The following is a 19,879-nucleotide window of genomic DNA, read 5'->3' as shown; positions in this document are numbered from 1 at the left end:
CACAGTACCATTCCTTCTTAAATTCCTCGATAAAATAGCATACCAACAAATCCAACATTACCTTGAGCATTTCCATCTCTTAGGAGTCAGACAATCGGGTTTCAGGCCTCAACACGGCACCGAAACCGCACTCATAGATCTTAAGGCACATATAGATGAGCTGAGAGATCAAGGTAAGGTGGCACTACTGCTACTCCTTGATCTCTCGGCTGCCTTCGACCTGGTCGACCACGAGATCCTATGCGACCACCTTCAAAAAGCCGCCCACTTCTCTCAAGAGGCAACTGACTGGATGCAATCCTTCCTAAATAACCGCACGATGTGAGAGTTTTCCCTACCAGCAGTAGCCGACCCATCACCCATCACCTGTGGCGTGCCTCAGGGATCTTGCGTCTCCCCGACCCTGTATAACATCTTCACAAAGCCCCTTTTTGATGATCTAGATGGTCTGGGTATCACCTACACTAATTATGCCGATGATACCCAGATCCTCATCCCGTTGACGGGGGATTATGACAAGGATTTGGCCTTCGTCAACAAAGTGTACCTCATCATCCAGGCATGGATGGCCTCTCATGGTCTATGCCTGAATGACGACAAAACAGAACACCTCATTCTAGGGTCCTGACATAACCTTAACAAACTCGACCAAAACTACTCCTCCTTCGTAATTGACAACAATAAGATCACGGTAGCCAAGGTGGTCAAAACCCTTGGCTTCTACCTAGACTTCACTCTCACCTTCCAAAAACAAGTTCATGCTATGGCATCCGCCACATCTTATACATGCAAGCTCATCAGAGCAGCCAATCCTTTTCTCTCCCCGTCTAACTGTATCACCCTAGCCAGGGCTCTGATCCTGTCCAAGTTGGACTATTGTAACGCACTCTATGTAGGATGCAACAAATATATTACGAACAAAATTCAGATCCTTCAAAATAACGCCCTAAGAGCGGCCCTCAGTATCCCAAAGAAAACCCACATCTCTGATTCTAGAAGGTCTGTCAACTGACTTTCTACCAAAGAGAAAATATTCCTCAAATCGGTTTCCCTGACCCACAAGTGCCTCCACCAAGCAGCCCCTCAATACCTTATCACTAGATTCACCAGACCTACTTCCTCTCGCCCCTCTAGAATGGCCAACTCCAATCACCTCCTGGTGCCCAGGTTTAAACGCTCTTTGTCGGGTGGGACCAGCTTTCCTGTTAAAGCAGCACAATACTGGAACTCCCTTCCACCTCCTTGCAGGGAGGACCTCCCCTACCGCCTATTCAGAACTAAGTCATCCATTGGCTTAAGATTCACGACACATAACGACCTTTTGCTCTCTTGCTGCCCACCACTATGATTGTAAATATGTACATTTAGGTTGTCAACTGCTGAGTGTAGATATCTTGTCATGAGACAACCGATTTATTGTATATAGTATTGCTTATATTGTATATTTCTGTAACCCACGCCTCATTGGCGTGCACTGTTTCTTTTGACGCGTTCAGCACTGTAACCATGGCTGGACTTCATTCCTTGTATGTAACTAAGCTTTGCAATCCTCTTGTTGCCTCTGCGCCTTGCTACCCCTCTAGGGGTTAGGTGCGCAATATAAATAAATAAATAAAAATGTAAAAAATCAATCATCTCCTTCCTTCTTGCAGCAACATATTTTTCTTCCCATGAATCGATACGTAGATTATAACTTTGTCCAATCTTGCCTCTTCTGGAAACTCAATTAGATGGACATCTTTCGACTCGATACCCTTAAACACTGAGATACAGTGTAGTAGGCGAAGAATGTTAGCCCTTTTTAATGTCAGCTTGTCATTTATCAATAGGATTCTTTCTAGAAATAGACAATAAGTGTTAACTTTATCTTCACCTCGCTTTTGCCCTCCTATGAGGGTCTTCTGACCTTTTAATTCATGTTGTCGAAGACGTCCATGATCCGCAAGGGGCGACTTACTTTTAAATCCCTTTGTTGGTTTTAGGAGATAGAATTGGGTATTCAGGTCGTCTGAGTCTTCTTCCCTCCTGTTCTCTGGCCCGGTTCTCCTCCCTTTGTCTTTCTGGAATTCGTAAATCTGAATTGCTAGCTTGCAATAATGTATCTCCTCTGTCTGGAAGGCTTATGTTTCTTATCAAGTGTATCTGTCTTTGGTCTTTAAAAGGTTGTTGAGGTTGTTGAATTATCTTTTTTCTGTTTCAGCTGCTTGATCAGGTTTGCTTTTAGGAGCTCTTTTTTCATTTGGAGTGATTGAGATTTTAGCCTCTCCCAGCTTGGTAAAAATCTATTATTTTTTCTTGGGGGTTCTGGGGGCTAGGTTCCTGTCCCCTCCAATGACCAGTCTTCTTTGTATCTGGGACAGAACAGGTAAGCCCAAATCCCCTTCCTTCTCTTTCAGGAGCTTCCCTTTCCTGCCCTCTTACCAGTGATGAAACCTTTTCAGAGTCTATTGGGGGTGCAAGCGGCGGGTTCTTTTGCCTTACAGACTTCTGTCTGAGATTGCCATTCTTCGCTGCCTGATCTTTATCCGGTGTGACCAGGGTAGGACTTGGCTCTGTTTCTTCTAATTGTCTCACACTTACTTCTTTCAATGTGTCCATATCAGCTCTTCTTTTATTTTTATCTTGAATAATGGGGTCTATTACACTATGCAAGATACCAGTAATCGATTCCTTATCCTTAGCCAGATTACTTTCAATTGTTGTGACAAAGCCTTTCAAGATCACCATCTTAGAATGTAGCTTTTTTTAAATTGTAGATTGATCCATTATCTTGTTGTTTAGTTCTTCATGCAGTTTCATGTAGGGAGATGGAGTTAATGTAAGAACCACTATTAGCTCAGCATCTATCGAGGATTTGTTTTTTGTCTGTTCTTCCATTTGCGCCGCCGACATGTCCATTTGGAGGTCCTCATCCTAGGGTGATGTGTCTAATTCTCGGTGGGAGTCCTCAACTGCTGGCGTGGGGGGTTAATTAATAATCTTGGGCTCATACAGGTACGTGTTTGGTTTAGTCTGTTATTCAGTTCTAATGGCTGTAACTTCGAGGCTCACAGGGTAATTCTTTTGGGTTAGAGACAGCTTTATTATTTAAGCTATCCCTTGTTTCTGTACAGCAGCTTACCTTTGGCCCCACCTGAACCTCTGATGGTGCCTGTGGGGTTTTATTATCTGCCATCCGATAGAAAAATCTGTTTCAAGAGTAGAATTTTTGATGTGAGGTTAGGCGGCTTCCACAATGATTATCCCGACAATTGAACTGATTTTTTTAATGAGGGTCTCGAGAAGGAGTTCCCGCCTCTTTAGACTGTGGGTGTTGACTTCATGGGCATTGCGCTTAAATCCTCTGTGGGAGTTACATGGTCTTCCACCCTTAGACTGTGTGTTCCAATTAAATTTGGGTCTCCTTCAAAGTCTGGAGACCTCACTGTGATCTGCTTCTTCAAAATATTAGTACTGACAGTTTCCTGTATGCCATTGACTGGCAATGCGTCATTGTCGGGCCTTCGCTCCAGGAACTTTTGTAGTAGGTTGTCAGGGTAAGCCGTCACGCAGCCTTTTTCCACCCTAATGTCTATGTGGCAGTGACCTTGCAGTGTGGGCCCCCACACAACTTCAATTATTGATCCATCAGACAGCACCTCTGCTGGCTCCTTATCCCCTCCTTTTATCTGTTCTACCACAGGAGATTTCAGGTTACCGCCCTCAAAGTCTGCCGAGCTGTGGTCAAAACCCATTGTGCCTCCCGGAATACTGGAAGGGATTCAAATGTACCAATTGGATATTTGAAGCCAGGATTACCCTTGTGGCGCACAAACACTACAGAGACTAAGCTCTGAAGCATGGTCTTCCTCGAATATTAACACTGTTTGACTCAGGCAGAACTGGGAAACGCTGCTGGGATCAAAGGGTGATCCCCCACAGTCTCCCAGAAGCACCCAGTTTCTCCAGACGTGTTTTCCAAGCAAGGGTTATACTCGTGGCACACATGCCACAGAGTCAAAGCTCTGAAGCACTATCTTCCTCGAGTATTTACACAGTGAAAGCCGCCAATGAAAGCCGCTGTTGGGATCAATGGGTAAACCCCCCCCACCCAGTCTCCCAGCAGCACCTTGTTACTCCAGACGGTAAGATCACTGGCCGATTACAATTTCTGTACTGCTGGAAGCCCGGTCACTAAAATGGTAGTGATTAGTGCTCGCTCACTGCTTTGTACTTACAGTTTGGTCCTCCTGATTCTGTTTCCTCCTGCATGTTGATATAAGCCGAGGAAAAATTATTTTCTCTCAGTTAGCTTTAACGTTCACTGCGAACTTCAAACTGCTTTCCCTTTAAATCCACTTCGCGGTGTGAATGTGGTTTTGACTGGAGTCCGGGGGGTGGAGCCCGTCCACTCACAGAGCGTCCCCTGAGGTGTTAAAGGTGTAAGCACCTTGATTTTTTCCACGCCGTAAATGCAGATTGTAGCACAAGTTCAGGAAACAAAAAAGCACAGACTTCCACAAAGAAGCTCACTGCAAACTACTTTCACTTTACGTCCACTTTGGTGCATCTTCCTTATTGCTTCTGATTGTTTCATCTCATTCTGTGACTGGTGCTTCTTTCACATTGCTCCTTGATGGCACCATCTCATTCTCCCGAGAATGACCGGTGCATGTTAAATGTTGCTCCTTAATTGTTGAATCTCATTCTGTGCCATAAAGTGACTGGTGCATGTTAAATATTGCATCTCATTCTTCGCCATAAAGTTACTGGTGCATCTTACATGTTGCTTCTGATTGTTGCATCTCATTCTGCTCCATAGAGTGACTGGTACAGCTTAAATGTTGCTCCTTGATGTTGCATCTCATTCTGTTCCCTTAAGTGGCTGGTGCAAATTACATGTTGTTCCCGATTGTTGCATCTCCTTCTGCTCCATAGAGTGACTGGTGCATCTTCCATATTGCTCCTTGATGGCTGCATCACATTCTGCAATCCTAGAGTGACCGGTGCATGTTAAATGTTGCTACTTGTTAGACTTCGGGCTTCCCTGCAGGCTTCCTTGCAGAATACGACTCCTTTACAAGCTTCTCTGTGGAGCAGATACAGGTTGCCATGGCGCCTGCACAAACTATGATGGAGTCCGTGTCAGCTGACACGTCCTGTACGTGGAAGACATACGGCAAGACACGCCCCCATACGGCTTTAAAACCACCGTCTTTCAAGGGGCTTGTTGCTTCTAATTAGCGTTACAAGCTACAGCGGTTACGTCCGTTTACTCCTTCGTGTTTCCTCCACACAAATTCCTAATCTGCTTACCTGGTCCTGACCCTTGCCTGGCTTCTGGATTGGCTTTCTACTGACCGCTACGTTTCTGACCCAGACTTCTCCTGTTTTGGCTTGCCTCATCCTTTAATCCTGTTGTCCTCGCCTGGCTTTTGACACGGAACATTAGTGGATTATTCTTCCTGCTTCCTGCTGCCTCTTGCGGTACCTCATCCCAGCTAGCTGTTACCAGACGCGGAACGACTTTGCTCTCCTCGCAGGTGACTTGCTATCAACCACCCGGCACTCTTCCACGCCTTATCTGGATGCGTGTGTGCTCAGGTACCTATTTGTAGTTGGCAACTCCGATATTACCCGAATTGTTCGTTTCCAATTGTTCGAATGACACAATTGTTCGAATAATAGGGGTCCTAATTGACCTTCTGCACAATTGACCGTATGGTCATTTTAATATATATTATGGGTTGGGTTGGTGTAATAATAATATAAGGGGATTGGGAGGGGGGTTGGGGTGGGGGTTTGATTGGGTGGGGGGGTGCGGGGGGTTTCCCCCGCATATATATCCTAATTGACCATTTAAATTCGGTCAATTGTTATTCGAACAATTCACATTCGAACAATTTGTATACAACCGGCAACTCCATCTCTGCTATTGAATTAATTTCCCTACTGTCTTGATTGGATATTTTCTTTTTGCTGGATTTTGGGACACTGAGTGATCTACCCTGTCTTGTGAACTTGTCTTCAAGTGCATATAAACGCTTTGCTGATTCTGCACCATCCCGGCACTAGTGCGACCCTCGTGCCGCTCGGGTTTATTTCCCTATACTAACATTCCTGTTTGTTGTTTTCTCCTATCGTTGTCTCCTGTTTCCTGGACTATTATCTATCCTCAAAATACCCATATTTCAGGTTGGTTGTCATTGGTTCAATACTTTAGGAAGTCTCTTTAGAATTCTTTCCACTCACTGTGGTTATTCATATTTTTGTAGATTCACCCTGGGGAAGCTCCACTACATTGTAGCATTGGTATTGGCGGGTGTGTGTTCTCCCCGCTCTTTTATTCAATTGACACCTCTGTCTGTCCCAATCGAAACAGCAGTGAGGTACATTGTAGAAAAGAGCCCCTCTTTGAGGAAGCCTGAGTCTTGTACTCAGGGGAGCTGGGATAGAAGGCTGAATATTGATTCTTGTACAACCATCATCTCCAAGGTCACTCATCCACGTCTTGGGCCTACTTCGGAGTGGTTGGTAACAGAATTAGCAGCCACAAACAATGTCCACAGAGGCCAGTGATGCTTTGAATCAAATCATGCAATGGTCACGGATCTACGAACCGACTTGACCAATGCACAAGAGGCACTGCGCCAACGTATGGACGCCACACATATGGCCGGTGCTGGTGCTGTGGCTTCAGGATCAGGGTTTCCGCCTCCACAGCAGGAATCAAACCATATTATGCTTACAACCCAGTTTCCTCTAGCTCCTCCTGAACGCTTCCTGGGTGATCCTAAACAATACCGAACCTTCATCAATCAATGCAAACTGCATTTTTTGTGCCGTCCCGCTTCATTCCCTACTTCTACGACTAAAGCGGCTTTTGTTTTGTCACATTTAGGAGTCACTGCAGCCGCGTGGGCTAACCCATTGTTAGAATCCAACAGTCATGTTCTCTACAATTGTGATGCCCTTCTTGCTATGAATAAAGTGTTTGATACACCTTATACTACTCAAACTACTGACCTGGAACTCCTAAAGCATCGGCAAGGGAACAACTCCCTATTGGTCTATTTGGCACGTTTCAATCATCTAGCAGCAGAAACAGATTTGCCCGAAGAGAAGAAAACTGCAGTCTTCTATCAAGGCCTCTCAGAGGAGTTAAAGGACATCCTCTCCACTGTTCCGGTAGTCCCCACGGCATTTGGGGAACTGCTAGATCTAGTCCTTCAGATGGATGCCCGTAAATCCGAAAGACGTGGTGACCTGCTTTGTTCAGCACAATTCCAGTGGAGACATCATCCTCTTCACTTCCTGCGCCAGAACCTATGCAGATTGGTGTGGTCAGGGGTCCACTCACCCCTGCTCAACGAGAATACCGTAGATCACACAATCTCTGCATGTATTGTGGGGCCTCTGCCCATTTACTGCCTGAATGTCCCAAAAAACCCAAAAGAAAGGCGGGAAACGCCAAATCCCGACAGTAGATGGAGTTCCTACGTCGGGAAGTTCACCTTTGGACTCTACAGTACAGAACCCGAGCCATCTAGTCCACCTTCCTGTTACATTTTCCTTGAGTCATGGTGGTTCATTCCAGACAACAGCAGTAATTGATTAGGAGCAACGGGCAATTATGTTGACCAATGCTTGCCTCTATGTCAGGGATAGCACTGATTCGCAAAGCTATACCAGAAACAGTGAATGCAGTGGATGGTTCGATCCTTGCATCCGGAATGGTAACTTACCAGACTGTTCCATTACACATGAGTACCGACGAAGGCCATACTGAAGAGATATCATTCGATATCAAAGCGCCGGCCTACAGGGTCATTCTGGGTATTCCATGGCTGAAGCTCCATAATCCTGCTATCGATTGGTCTATGTCTCAGATCCAGTTCCCTTTCAACATATGCAATACCCGATGCACTACATTGCTTGGAATTAGCAAGGATAGTCCTGTCAGGGCACTGGTATCTCCTACTATGCATATTGGAGCCGTTTCTAACAACACTGTCTCTATGGTACCTTCTCAATATGCAGACTATGCGGATGTATTCGCAAATGGATGGCAGAGACACTACCCCCACATAGGGTCTATGATTGTCCAATACACCTAGTACCGGGGGTAAAGATACCATCCAGCAGGGTGTATTTGCTCACTCTCAAAGAAGACGAAGTACTTAAAGAGTACATAGACAAGGCTTTGGCCATGGGATTTATTTGTCCATCCAAATCACCAATTGCATCCCCTCTTTTTTTTGTTCCTAAGAAGGAAGGGGACTTACGTCCCTGTATTGACTATCTGTTAGAACACCTACCTGTGCGGGGTGACGGGGCCCTAGGGGGCGTGCTGGTTCCTGGCAGTTGTACCGACGTCTCAGGTTGTGGAGACAACGCACTGCTCTGAGCACATTTCCCCGGCGGAGTCTCTCTGTCCTGACCCGTGTGGGGCACGGGTGCCGTTCACGTAGCTGTTCGAACGAGCTTGCGTTCCAAGCCTCGTTCGCGCGGCGGCATCCGTTCGCGCATGCGCATTGCAGCGCGGTTCAAGCTTCGGTTTCACACAGGACCGCTACTTAAGCGATCCAATTTTGTTCTTCACCGCGTCTCAACGCGGTTGGTTTCCTCCCGCTTCGCTTCCCTGTTCCTTGGGTTCTTGGGTCCTGGTCCTGGTCCTGGGCTGGGTCCTCTCCTGTTCCTCCTCTAGTCAGGGCTGCCTTACTTCTTCCCCTTACCTGTTCTCCTGTGTTCCCTGGAACCTCCCCCCCTGGTTCCCCTTCCTGCTCCTTTTCGATTAGCCTGAGTTGCCCGCCTCCTGCTTGGGTTCCTGTGGTCCTGGTCCGCTTCTCCGGCTTCTGTGGATCTCTGTTCTTTATCCTGGATTGGTGCCTTGGACTCACTGCTTACCTGCACCGGTACCTTGGGGCTCACTGTTTACCTGCATTGGTACCTTGGACTGGCTGCTACTCGCATTTAGGTACCTTGAACATTCTGCTTACCTGCACTGGCTACCTTGAACTTTCACCACCCTGGATAGCTGCTTGGAATACTTTGCCAGTATTTGCCAGTAACATCTACGACCTTCCCCATCAGTGCTTGCACTGTTCTGGCGCCACGTTAATATTGGGAAGTGTCATTCGTGGCGTCAGGAGCTGGCCCCAGGTCAATCCTGTATTACAGGACGGGTCCGGGGTCGGTTCTTTGCGTCACTTTTCTTCATTTGCGGAAGACTTCACCAGCTACTTGTCTACCCCTACCACGACCTGGCTACCTCGGCACGCAAGACTCCTGGAGATACAGGTACGCCTCGTCCTCGGGACGCTCAACTTAACACTATCGTGCATTGAATGCAGCTACCATAAAAAACCAGTACCCCCTCCCCCTGATCTCTGTTCTCCTCGATCAGTTGGGCTCCCTCAAAGTATTTACCAGGCTCGATCTCAGAGAAGCTTACAATTTGGTCCGTATGAGAAGGGGGGACGAATGGAAGACCGCTTTTAAAACACGTTACGGTCTATTTGAATACCTGGTGATGCCATTTGGGCTATGTAATGGCCCGGCCACATTTCAGGCATTCATGAACGATTTGTTCTATGCCATCCTTGACCAGTTTGTTGTAGTCTACCTGGATGATATTTTGATCTATTCATGAAACCAGGAAGACCAGGAACTACATGTCAAAACAGTGCTTCAACGTCTGAGGGATCACAAACTGTTTGTAAAAGCCGAAAAGTGCATATTTCACACCTCGGAGGTGGAATTCGTGGGGTATGACCTTACTAGCAATGGGGTGCGCATGAGCAAGTCCAAAATTAGCACGATCCTGAAATGGCCTGTGCCCAATTCAGTCAAATCTTTGCAATCATTTCTGAGATTCGCAAATTTCTATAGACGCTTTATCAACGGCTTTTCTGAAATCTCTGCATCTCTTACCTCCTGACAAGTGCCAAGGTGCCATTTGTATGGTCTTCTGAAGCTCAGAAGGCTTTTTATCAGCTAAAATCCGCCTTCACTTCCGCCCCTGTCCTCAAACATCCCGATCCCGATCTTCCATTCTTTGTGGAGGCTGACGCCTCGGGCTATGCTCTTGGTGCTGTGTTGTCACAAGCCTGTCCTCACTCGGGCGAGATTCATCCTGTTGCCTGCTTCTCTCGTAAATTGACACCTTATGAAAGGAACTACTCCATTACGGAATGCAAACTCCTAGCCATCAGAGACGCATTCTTGGAATGGAGACATCACCTCCTGGGGACCAAACACCTTGTAACGGTATACTTGGATCACCGTAGTCTGTTAGCCTTCAAATCCATGAAATGTCTTACGGCTAGACAGGCGCGGTGGCATTTATTCTTTTCACAGTACCAATTTGTTATCACATACTGTCCTGCGAAAGCTCAAGTCTCGGCTCATACTCTCTCCCGCCTCCATACGGGTGGCCAGTTCCAACTGGTCGAAGCACTTCCTCTCCTACCGAACAAAGTTGTATGCGGGTGTTCGGTTCAGCCCTCTTTACGTTCGATCATCCTTGATTGGGTCTCAACCCATCCAAAGGAAATCGGACTTCAACCTAGAAGTAATTCAGGGTATGCCATGTATCCAAGGGCGTGTCTATGTACCATCAGGTCAAGCTAGAACCTTGGCTCTCCAGTGGTCCTACGATTCTTTGGTTGCAGCACATCCAGGAAGTCAAAAACCTCTTGAGGCCTTACGGCATTGGGCCTGTCGGCCTTCCCTGGCTCGCAATGTAAAGGACTACATTTTGACCTGTGCCATATGCACCCAATGTAAGACCTCTAGAGCCAAACCAGTAGGCTTATTACAACCTCTGCCTGTTCCGTACAAACCTTGGCAGATGGTGTCAATGGATTTCATAGTGGAACTACCTGACGTCCAAGGTCACGACACCATTTGCGTGATTGTGGATTATTTCACAAAATACGCACTGTTCATACCTTGTTCCGGCTTGCCTTCGGCTCCGGAATTGGCAAGACTGTTCATGACGAATGTGTTTAGTTTCTTTGGCTTACCCTCGATCATTGTTTCCGATTGTGGTACACAATTTACTTTACGGTTTTGGAAGGCTCTTACGGCTTCCCTGGGCATCGAGGACAGATATTCCTCGGCATACCATCCTCAGACGGATGGGCAGACTGAGAGAACCAACGCTACTATCGAACAGTTCCTACGCTGTTTATGTCTTCAGTTCCAACAGTCCTGGTTTACTTCCCTGCCTTACGCAGAGTTTGCATATAACAATTCTATGCATATGTCAACTGGGGTTTCTCCCTTGTTTGCCCTGTATGGTGGTCATCCTAGGGCACTCCCACTCGATCCGGTACTGCCAGCTGTCAACCCAGCTGCAAGAGACTGCGTGAGAGATCTTGATAAGATTCATCAGGACGTACGCTGTCATTTGCTCCGTGCTCAAGACCGTGCCAAAAAATATGCTGATGTGCATTGATCCCAGGCACCGGTCTATCGGAGCGGCATGAAGGTGTGGTTGTTGTCGGATTGCGGGCAAACGTTCGCTTTTGACTAAATATGTGGGACCCTATGTCATTACTGATGTTTTAAATCCTGTGGCGGTCAAGCTCTCCCTGCCGCGTTCATGGCATATACACCCAGTTTTTCATCCAGGGGACTCGCCTGCCTACACGTCCTTCGCCGATCTTGGTGTACAGCGAGGAGGAGTACAAGGTTTCGCGCATTCTGGACTGCAGGGTGTCTAGCGGTGCGTTGTTCTACCTGGTGGATTGAAAGGGTTATGGGCCTGAGGACCGTACCTGGGAGCCTTTGTCTAACTTACATTGTCCGGAGCTTCTGAGGAGTTTCCATTCTGCCAGGGGGTTGCCGGTGTCTTTGGAGGAGGATGCGGTTACACTTCGGGCTTCCCTGCAGGCTTCCTTGCAGAATATGACTCCTTTACAAGCTCCTCTGTGGAGCAGATACAGGTTGCCATGGCGCCTGCACAAACTACGATGGAGTCCCTGTCAGCTGACACATCCTGTACGTGGAAGACGTACGGAAAGACACGCCCCCATACGGCTTTAAAACCACCGTCTTTCAAGGGGCTTGTTGCTGCTGGTTAGCGTTACAAGCTACAGCGGTTACGTCCGTTTACTCCTTCGTGTTTCCTCCACACGAATTCCTTATCTGCTTACCTGGTCCTGACCCTTGCCTGGCTTCTGGATTCGCTTTCTACTGACCGCTACGTTTCTGACCCGGACTTCTCCTGTTTTGGCTTGCCTCATCCTTTAATCCTGTCGTGCTCGCCTGGCTTTTGACACTGCTGCCTCTTGCGGTAACTCATCCCAGCTAGCTGTTACCAGACGCGGAACGACTTTGCTCTCCTCGCAGGTGACTTGCTATCAACCACTCGGCACTCTTCCATGCCTTATCTGGATGCGTGTGCGCTCAGGTACCCATTTGTAGTTGTCAACTCCATCTCTGCTATATTTTCCTTTTGCTAGATTTTGGGACACTGAGTGATCTACCCTGTCTTGTGAACTTGTCTTCAAGTGCATATAAACGCTTTGCTGATTCTGCACCAACCCAGCACTAGTGCGACCCTCGTGCCGCTCGGGTTTATTTACCTATACTAACATTCCTGTTTGTTGTTTTCTTCTACCGTTGTCTCCTGTTGTTCCTGGACTATTATCCATCCTCAAAATACCCATATTTCAGGTTGGTTGTCATTGGTTCAATACTTTAGGAAGTCTCTTTAGAATTCTTTCCACTCACTGTGGTTATTCCTATTTTTGTAGATTCACCCCCGGGATGCTCCACTCCAATACTTACCTAGATATTTTTCTGTATTATACTGCTGTTCTGATTGCTTGGTTTATTCTCAACACTGTATAATATCTTTGTATTCTTTTGCAGCATTGGTATTGGCGGTGTGTGTTCTCCCCGCTCTTTTATTCAATTGACACCTCTGTCTGTCCCAATCGAAACAGCAGAGAGGTACATTGTAGAAAAGAGCCCCTCTTTGAGGAAGCCTGAGTCTTGTACCCAGGGGAGCTGGGATAGAAGGCTGAATATTGATTCTTGTACAACCATCATCTCCAAGGTCACTCATCCACGTCTTGGGCCTACTTCGGAGTGATGAGTAACATCCTTAATTGTTTCATCTCATTCTGCTCGATGGCATGACTGATGCATCTCACATGTTGCTCCAGAGTTGCTTCTCAATTACGTTTCAACAGAGATGGTGGTTGATATAGCGAAATAATTTGAATGAGATTGAATACATGGCTTTGTATTTCTTTATATTTTTACTGAATTTACAGGCCGGTTGCTTTGGTGAACCAGAGCCCCCAAAGGTCCGAGTCACAAATTTAGAAGCTTAGTGGAGAAAAACAGCAGCCAGTTACCTGCATGGTCCTTAAGGAATAACATTTTCCATTGCCATTGTATGTTTAACATGTTGCATTTCCGATTACATTTAGACATGTTGTTCATAAATACAATCTTTCTCTACATACTGTATAAACAGAAATAAGTTTGCTCTATAGATAAGCCACAGTAACATAAGGGATCAGTATTCAAATCTACACCAAATGAAATAGGCCTCTTTCTTACAAATGTAAATTTTATTTGCTGAAATCCAGTCTCTTATTACTGGATAAAAGCAGTCTGCCATTCGACTTTATTCCTGAATTGTAAAGGCATTATTCCTCCTTTTTAGCTTCCAAATGTGCAACTATTTCTTTTCATCCCATATGCACTGCTGCAGTTTTTAAATCTGTCCATTTGTGATGTATTTTTTTTTATATATAAGAGTTGATATGACATGAGTATCCCGTCGGTATTGTTCATGCATAGGCCATTATTTACCATGGGAAACTGATGTCCCCTTTAATACTCCAAGTAGGCCTTTCCATTTAATTGTCAGTTCATTTGCAAATAGTAAGTGTCTTTCCCGCTTGTGCGCTTGTCCATTTAGTAGAATTTATCCAGGCCCATTTCTTTCCATGTCACTAGGCCTCAATGGCACACGTCGCAGACCGTGGCGAGTATGGGCTCAATGGCGCCTCGGCGGCCATTGAGCTTCCCACCACGTTCCTCCCTCTTAGCTCACTGACGGTCTAGTCTTTCTGGACCGGGCAGCCAATGGTCTTTATCTTTCGATTTCACCTGGAAGACTGCGCGTTGCAACCCTTCGCGTCAGGCTTTCGGGTGAAACGCTCTGTGTTTTTCTTTCTCTGCGTGTCTGTAGTGATAAACAGTACCCGCACCTCCCTGGGATCCAGCCCTTTGTGCAAAGTAAATCACTCCTAATTACCTTCCCACACAAATAAGGTTTAAGAAGCACGATGAACTCAGTCTGGAAAAAAGCCAATCACACAGAATATGATGCTTGCATTTATTATCTACAATGACTAATGAAAACTAAGCAGCAATTTATAATAATGTGGAAATAAAGAGTGCAAGATATATAATGCCAATTATCAATCATAGATGAATATGCAATTATTTGGTCTTACGCTCCTAATGAAATGTAGATGAAGGTACAATCTGATCACACCCAGGACCCTCGCCGCTACAGGTGCCCGGCACTCCTCAGCAGAGGAGGGGAGGACTGGCCAAGCCCCCACAGTCCTACACCAGAGCGGGGATGTGATGTTAGGAGCCTCGGCCCTGACAGCGCACAGCTGGTCGTCCAGGCACTGTCCTTGATATGCGCATCTTTCCAACAGTCCAGGATGAGTCCCCCCTCCCAGGTCCAAGTATAGTTCTCTTATTAGGAGCTGCACGTCAATCATCATGACGTGTCAGGTCTTCGAGAAGCTTCTAGGCTCTCCCCTCCTGGCAGTAAACATGTTTTTTGCTTGGAAAGTTACAAGACTGGAAACAGCCAGCCTTGGCTCCCAGGCTTCGGGCACTGTGTTTTGCATTCTTGCCTTATCAGTGCACCTGACTCGCAGAGCTAAGACGAGCAAAGCTATACCTGACTCCCAAGGGCTGCACAGAGCCTCTTGTGCTAGGATGTTTTATGTCTTCAGAAAAGGCCTTTGCAATTAACCCCTTGCAAGCATGCAGGCTCACCCAGTTCGAGAGTCCTGGTTGATGTCAGCATTTTCCTCCACGCTTCGAATAGGCTCTAGTACACACAAGATAGCTCAGTGGGTTAGTGCAAATGCAGGTTACTGCAAGCGCCTAGCAGCTTATCACGACATTCCACCCCTTTCGAAGTGAGGCCTGAAAATGCTGACTCAGTTCCATGATCTGGAAGCATGCACAGTGTGCTGTAGGCCAATTAAGCGTTTCTCTAGCGCAGTCATTCTAGTATAAAGGAAAGACATTCTGCGCAAGAGCCCAATGAAGACGATAAGTATGAATATTAGGGAAATCAGCAACCACAGCAATGGGTGCAGTATTATATTAAGCAGTTTAGTGGAGGAGGGAGACCATCCAGTGAATATATCCCACCAGTGGTGAGTAGTAACAGATTGCAGATGGTCAGCAGTTTTGATTAATTGGTTTCTGTCTATTATTAGCTTGTACTCTGCAGAAATAGCTGAGTTAGCTAGCGTCTGGAAATCTTTCCAAGCAGTTTGAGCAAACTGTCTAATAGCTTGAAGCCGGGCAGTAATCACTCCATAGGATAGAGTCCAGTTAAGCAAATGCGTGAGCTCAGCATGCAGAGTAGTGTGAGACCACTGGGTTAAACAAAATACTTGAGGATTCCCTAATAACCTATAATTGTTAATAAGCAAGGAATGATTAGTAACTACGCAAGCTGTATGCTGATCTATTTGAAAGATGTCAGTCCCATTTATGTGGCATTGCATCCAGGTGCACTCCCCTGCTACGGGATGTATGCATGGGTCCGGAACCCTCCCAGTTAGGGGACACACCCACCCCTGATCCCAGGGCATGCAGGTGTGACTGTGGATGGTGTAGTTTTGACTGTCTAACCATTCCCCTCGTATTTGCGGAACCCACCAGGAACCATTGATTTTCATAGGCAGTACTATAAAAGGGCACCATATTTCTAGAGCATAAGCGGTCCTACTCACTTGCATTAACGCATGGCAGGTGTTATTCATGCAATCAAAAGCAAGCGGCTTAATCCATATGTCTGCTGGTAACTGTAGCTCTGTGTGCCAGTGGGTTGAAGATAGTCGCCCCCATTCGGAGCGGAAAGCCAACACCTGCTGATTTAGCAAAGTTTGCCATAAAATACATCGTGTGTCTTTAGCAGTTTTGTTGACCTGTCCTATGGCAGAGAAAATGTCTTCATAGCTGAAATTCTGCCACTTCCAATGGTTGCCAATACTTGTAGCAGTGTTGCGCAGGGTAGGACTTATCAATGGGCCCCACTGAGCCAGAAGTTTTATAGCGCCGCTGGCATCAGAACCCCTAGTGGCTAACTTGTTGCGCACAGTTTCTATGTCAAAAGCATTTAAAGCCCCCGTTCCCACTCCCGCTGCACCCGCAATCAATGAATCTAAACCCCTAGCTACGCGCAATTTGGTGATGGGCCATAGAAATTGACTCCATTTATAGCAGCTTGGTAGTACTAAGGAGACATTGCCCCGTGACAAGTCTATGTCTAAGTGTACCTCTGAAATAATGGAAGCGTGCATCACATGTCTGCAATTTAAATGTTGTCTTACTATTGGAAAATCTAGCATGTTTACCAACTCCACTCTGTGTGATTTGAAAAACACCATCCTCCAAGTGGGATGCCTACCATGTACAATATTGGTTTTTGATACAAACACCATACTACCATCTGGTAGAGGCTGTTTCAACGTACAATTGTATACAAAGCATTTGGATAAGTTATAGTCCAGAAAATCTTGGCGAGTACACTCGTTGCAGTTCTTGGGACAAAAGAAACATGAAACATCAAACAAATTATTTGATCCATTCACTGAAACTTTTGGACCTAAGATCTCGTAGGCGCCAGTCATATGGGTTAGTGATAAAAGGTGTCCAACAATGTGCCAATCTAGAACTCTTGCAGTTCCATGTGGATACTCATTTGTAACGCTTTTCTCACAGGTTACGGTGCGGTTGTAGTTATCACGCAGGACTGGAGCATCAGGTGTAGTGCATGCGATTCTCAGAGTCCATGTAGTGTCGTGCAATAACCCACTCTTTACAGAGAAAGCGTTGGTTTGGCAGGCCAGGAGCACCCACAGCAAGGCAAGTCCCATCCCCTTCATACTGCTCTACATTCGTGGTGTGAGCCTAGTAGCGGGAATATAAACAGGCACATCAGAATTATGCAAAAGTACAACATAAGTACTTCCAACACCTTGACTTAGCACTTCCCCAGCCTCAGGCTTTTTGTTAGGATGGTGCACCCGCACCTTTTTTCCTGTGCTACCGAAGCCTCCTTCCCCCCTCAAGGTAGTGTCTGGAGATTGCTTGCTTTCTACTACTAGGGGGACAACTGCTTGTTCACAAATCAATTGTGCAATTCGGTCATATTTGGTTAATGGTACTGCAGATACACCAGCATTATGTAAAAGTACCGAAACAGTCCCTCTATAATCAGGATCAATCACACCTCCTAATATGTCAATGCCTTGTTTTGCCAGGCTGGAGCGTGCAGCAATGCGTCCATAAGTGCCAGCCGGCAATTTGATGCCAATACCCAGCGAGATGGATTTGGTTTGCCCCGCCGGTATAACATCATCTTCACAGGTAGATAGATCAAGTCCAATGCTGCCTGCAGTGGCTTGCACAGGCAGCTTCGCTTCTTTGTCGGTTTTCCACACAACAAGAGTCTTTGTTGATTCCACTTTCTCACTTGTCAGTCTCACAAAGGGTGTCTGGCGATTTCCCAGTGGACGATTGTTCAGTTCAAACAGTGCATGTGCCAGATGTTTGGACCACCCCTTGAGAGTGTGAGTCTTAGTCAGCTTCTTTATTTGTTGCTTGAGCAGCCCATTGCTACGTTCCACCAGAGCAGAGGATTCTGGGTATCGGCTTATGTGCAGTGTCCACTTTATGCCTTGCTCTAGTGCCCAGTCTTGCACATTGTGTCCAGCAAAATGGCTGCCTTGGTCTGATTGGATTTCATCCGGGATGCCATAGTGTCTGATAAGGTATTCCATGCCTTGCAAGGTAGCCCGCTGATCTGCATGGGCGGCTGGATAAGCTAATAACAGTCCAGAGTATGTGTCTACCATGGTCAACACATAATGCTTTCCATTCTCGGGCGGTAAAGGGCCAATGTAGTCAACTTGCCATACGCTAGCAGCTTTTTCACCTCTTCTCAAAGGGCCTTGAGGCTTCCTCTCCAGAGGGTAGTGCTTCACTTCACTGCACACGGAACATTGGGAGGCAGCTTGTCTGGCTTGATCCTTGGTAATGGGCAATTGTCTCTTTTTTTCCCATTGATAAGTTCCTGTTTGCCCTAGATGCCCTGAGGTTTGGTGTGCCCAATCTGCCATCCCTTGCAGCACCTCAGCTTCTTGTGGTGTTGTCACTGGGCGAATCTTTGTCATTTGGTCCACTTCATTGTTGAACAGGGCAGCCAGTGAGGTGTCAGGGGGCATGTGTGCATCAACATGCCCAATGCAGATTTTGCACCTCTCACCTTTGCACCACATCTCTTCCCAGATGTCTGGCCCTCCCCAGACCGGCGTGTTCTTGATCTGCCAGCCATCTCTTCTCCATGCCGGTGCCCAATGTGTCAGGCCTTGACATGTGGCCCAACTGTCTGTGTATATGTATGCAGTCTCTGTTTCCTTCACTTGTTCAATCACGGAGGCCACTGCTTGCAGTTCAGCATACTGACTTGATCCTCCCACACCTTCTCTCATTAGCAGTGTTTCTCGATGGGGCTGGAATGCGACAGCTTGCCAGTGTCTTTGCCCTTTATCATACTTTGCCGTGCCGTCCGTGAACCATGCAGACTTTTGTTCTTCTTCTGTCAATGTATCATAGGCGGGTGCGACTTTGAAGGGAGATTCTGGCAACGCCACAGGGGTGTTTGGTTCAGGCATCGCTTCCAGATCTACCGCCTCCAGCATTTGTTCTGGCAGTCTGGAAACCCCTGTGCGGCCAGCTTTCGCACGTTGCTGTAAATACCATTTCCATTTGACATGAGTGGCGTCTTGTGCTCTGCCGCTTTTCCCATTTGCAGCAGTGTCACGCACCCAGCCCATGATTGGAATTTCTGTGCAAATTGTCACTGGTTGCTCGCCTGTGATTCTTTCAGTTTCAACTAGAGCCCAGTACACTGCAGCAACTTGTTTCTCAAACGGAGTGTATTTTGTCATAGGATCTGTGAGTTTCCTTGACCAGAACCCCTGTGGCACTCTTTTATGTCCTTGCTTTTGCCACAAGCTCCACACAGCCACGTCATTGTAGACAAGAATTTCCAATTCAAAAGGATCAGTTTTTGTCAGGGGCCCCAGCGTGATGTAATTTTGCAATGCGTCTTTAGCCTGTTGGAAGGAAGTCTGTTGCTCTAGGCCCCATATAAAGTCATGTTTCTTTCTGGTGACTTTGTAAATGGGTTTCAGTATCAGGCTTAAATGAGGTATGTGATTTCTCCAAAACCCCATTAACCCAATGAATCTTTGTGCCTCTTTTTTATCTGCTGGTGGAGCCATCTGCTGAACCATATCAATTACCGGGTCGGGAATTTTCTTAACTGACCCAGACCAGATTGCACCTAGAAATTTCACCTCTTGAGCAGGCCCCTGTACCTTTTTGGGATTTATGGCCCACCCCCGATTTTGCATGTGTGTGATCAGCTTTTCAGCAGCGTTTTCTACATGTTCGTTCTCAACACTGGTCAGCATGATGTCATCAATGTAATGAGCAATAAATACATTATCCAATTGCACCATTTTTAAGTCTCTGGCAATCAATCCATGACACAGAGTGGGACTATGCACATACCCCTGGGGCAATTTAGTAAAGGTAAATT

The sequence above is a fragment of the Ambystoma mexicanum genome, chromosome 3q, assembly GCF_040938575.1.
Source record: "Ambystoma mexicanum isolate Mex_15411 chromosome 3q, UKY_AmexF1_1, whole genome shotgun sequence".
Taxonomy (NCBI): domain Eukaryota; kingdom Metazoa; phylum Chordata; class Amphibia; order Caudata; family Ambystomatidae; genus Ambystoma; species Ambystoma mexicanum.
The sequence above is the reverse complement of the archived record's forward strand: the minus strand, read 5'-3'. Positions refer to the sequence as shown.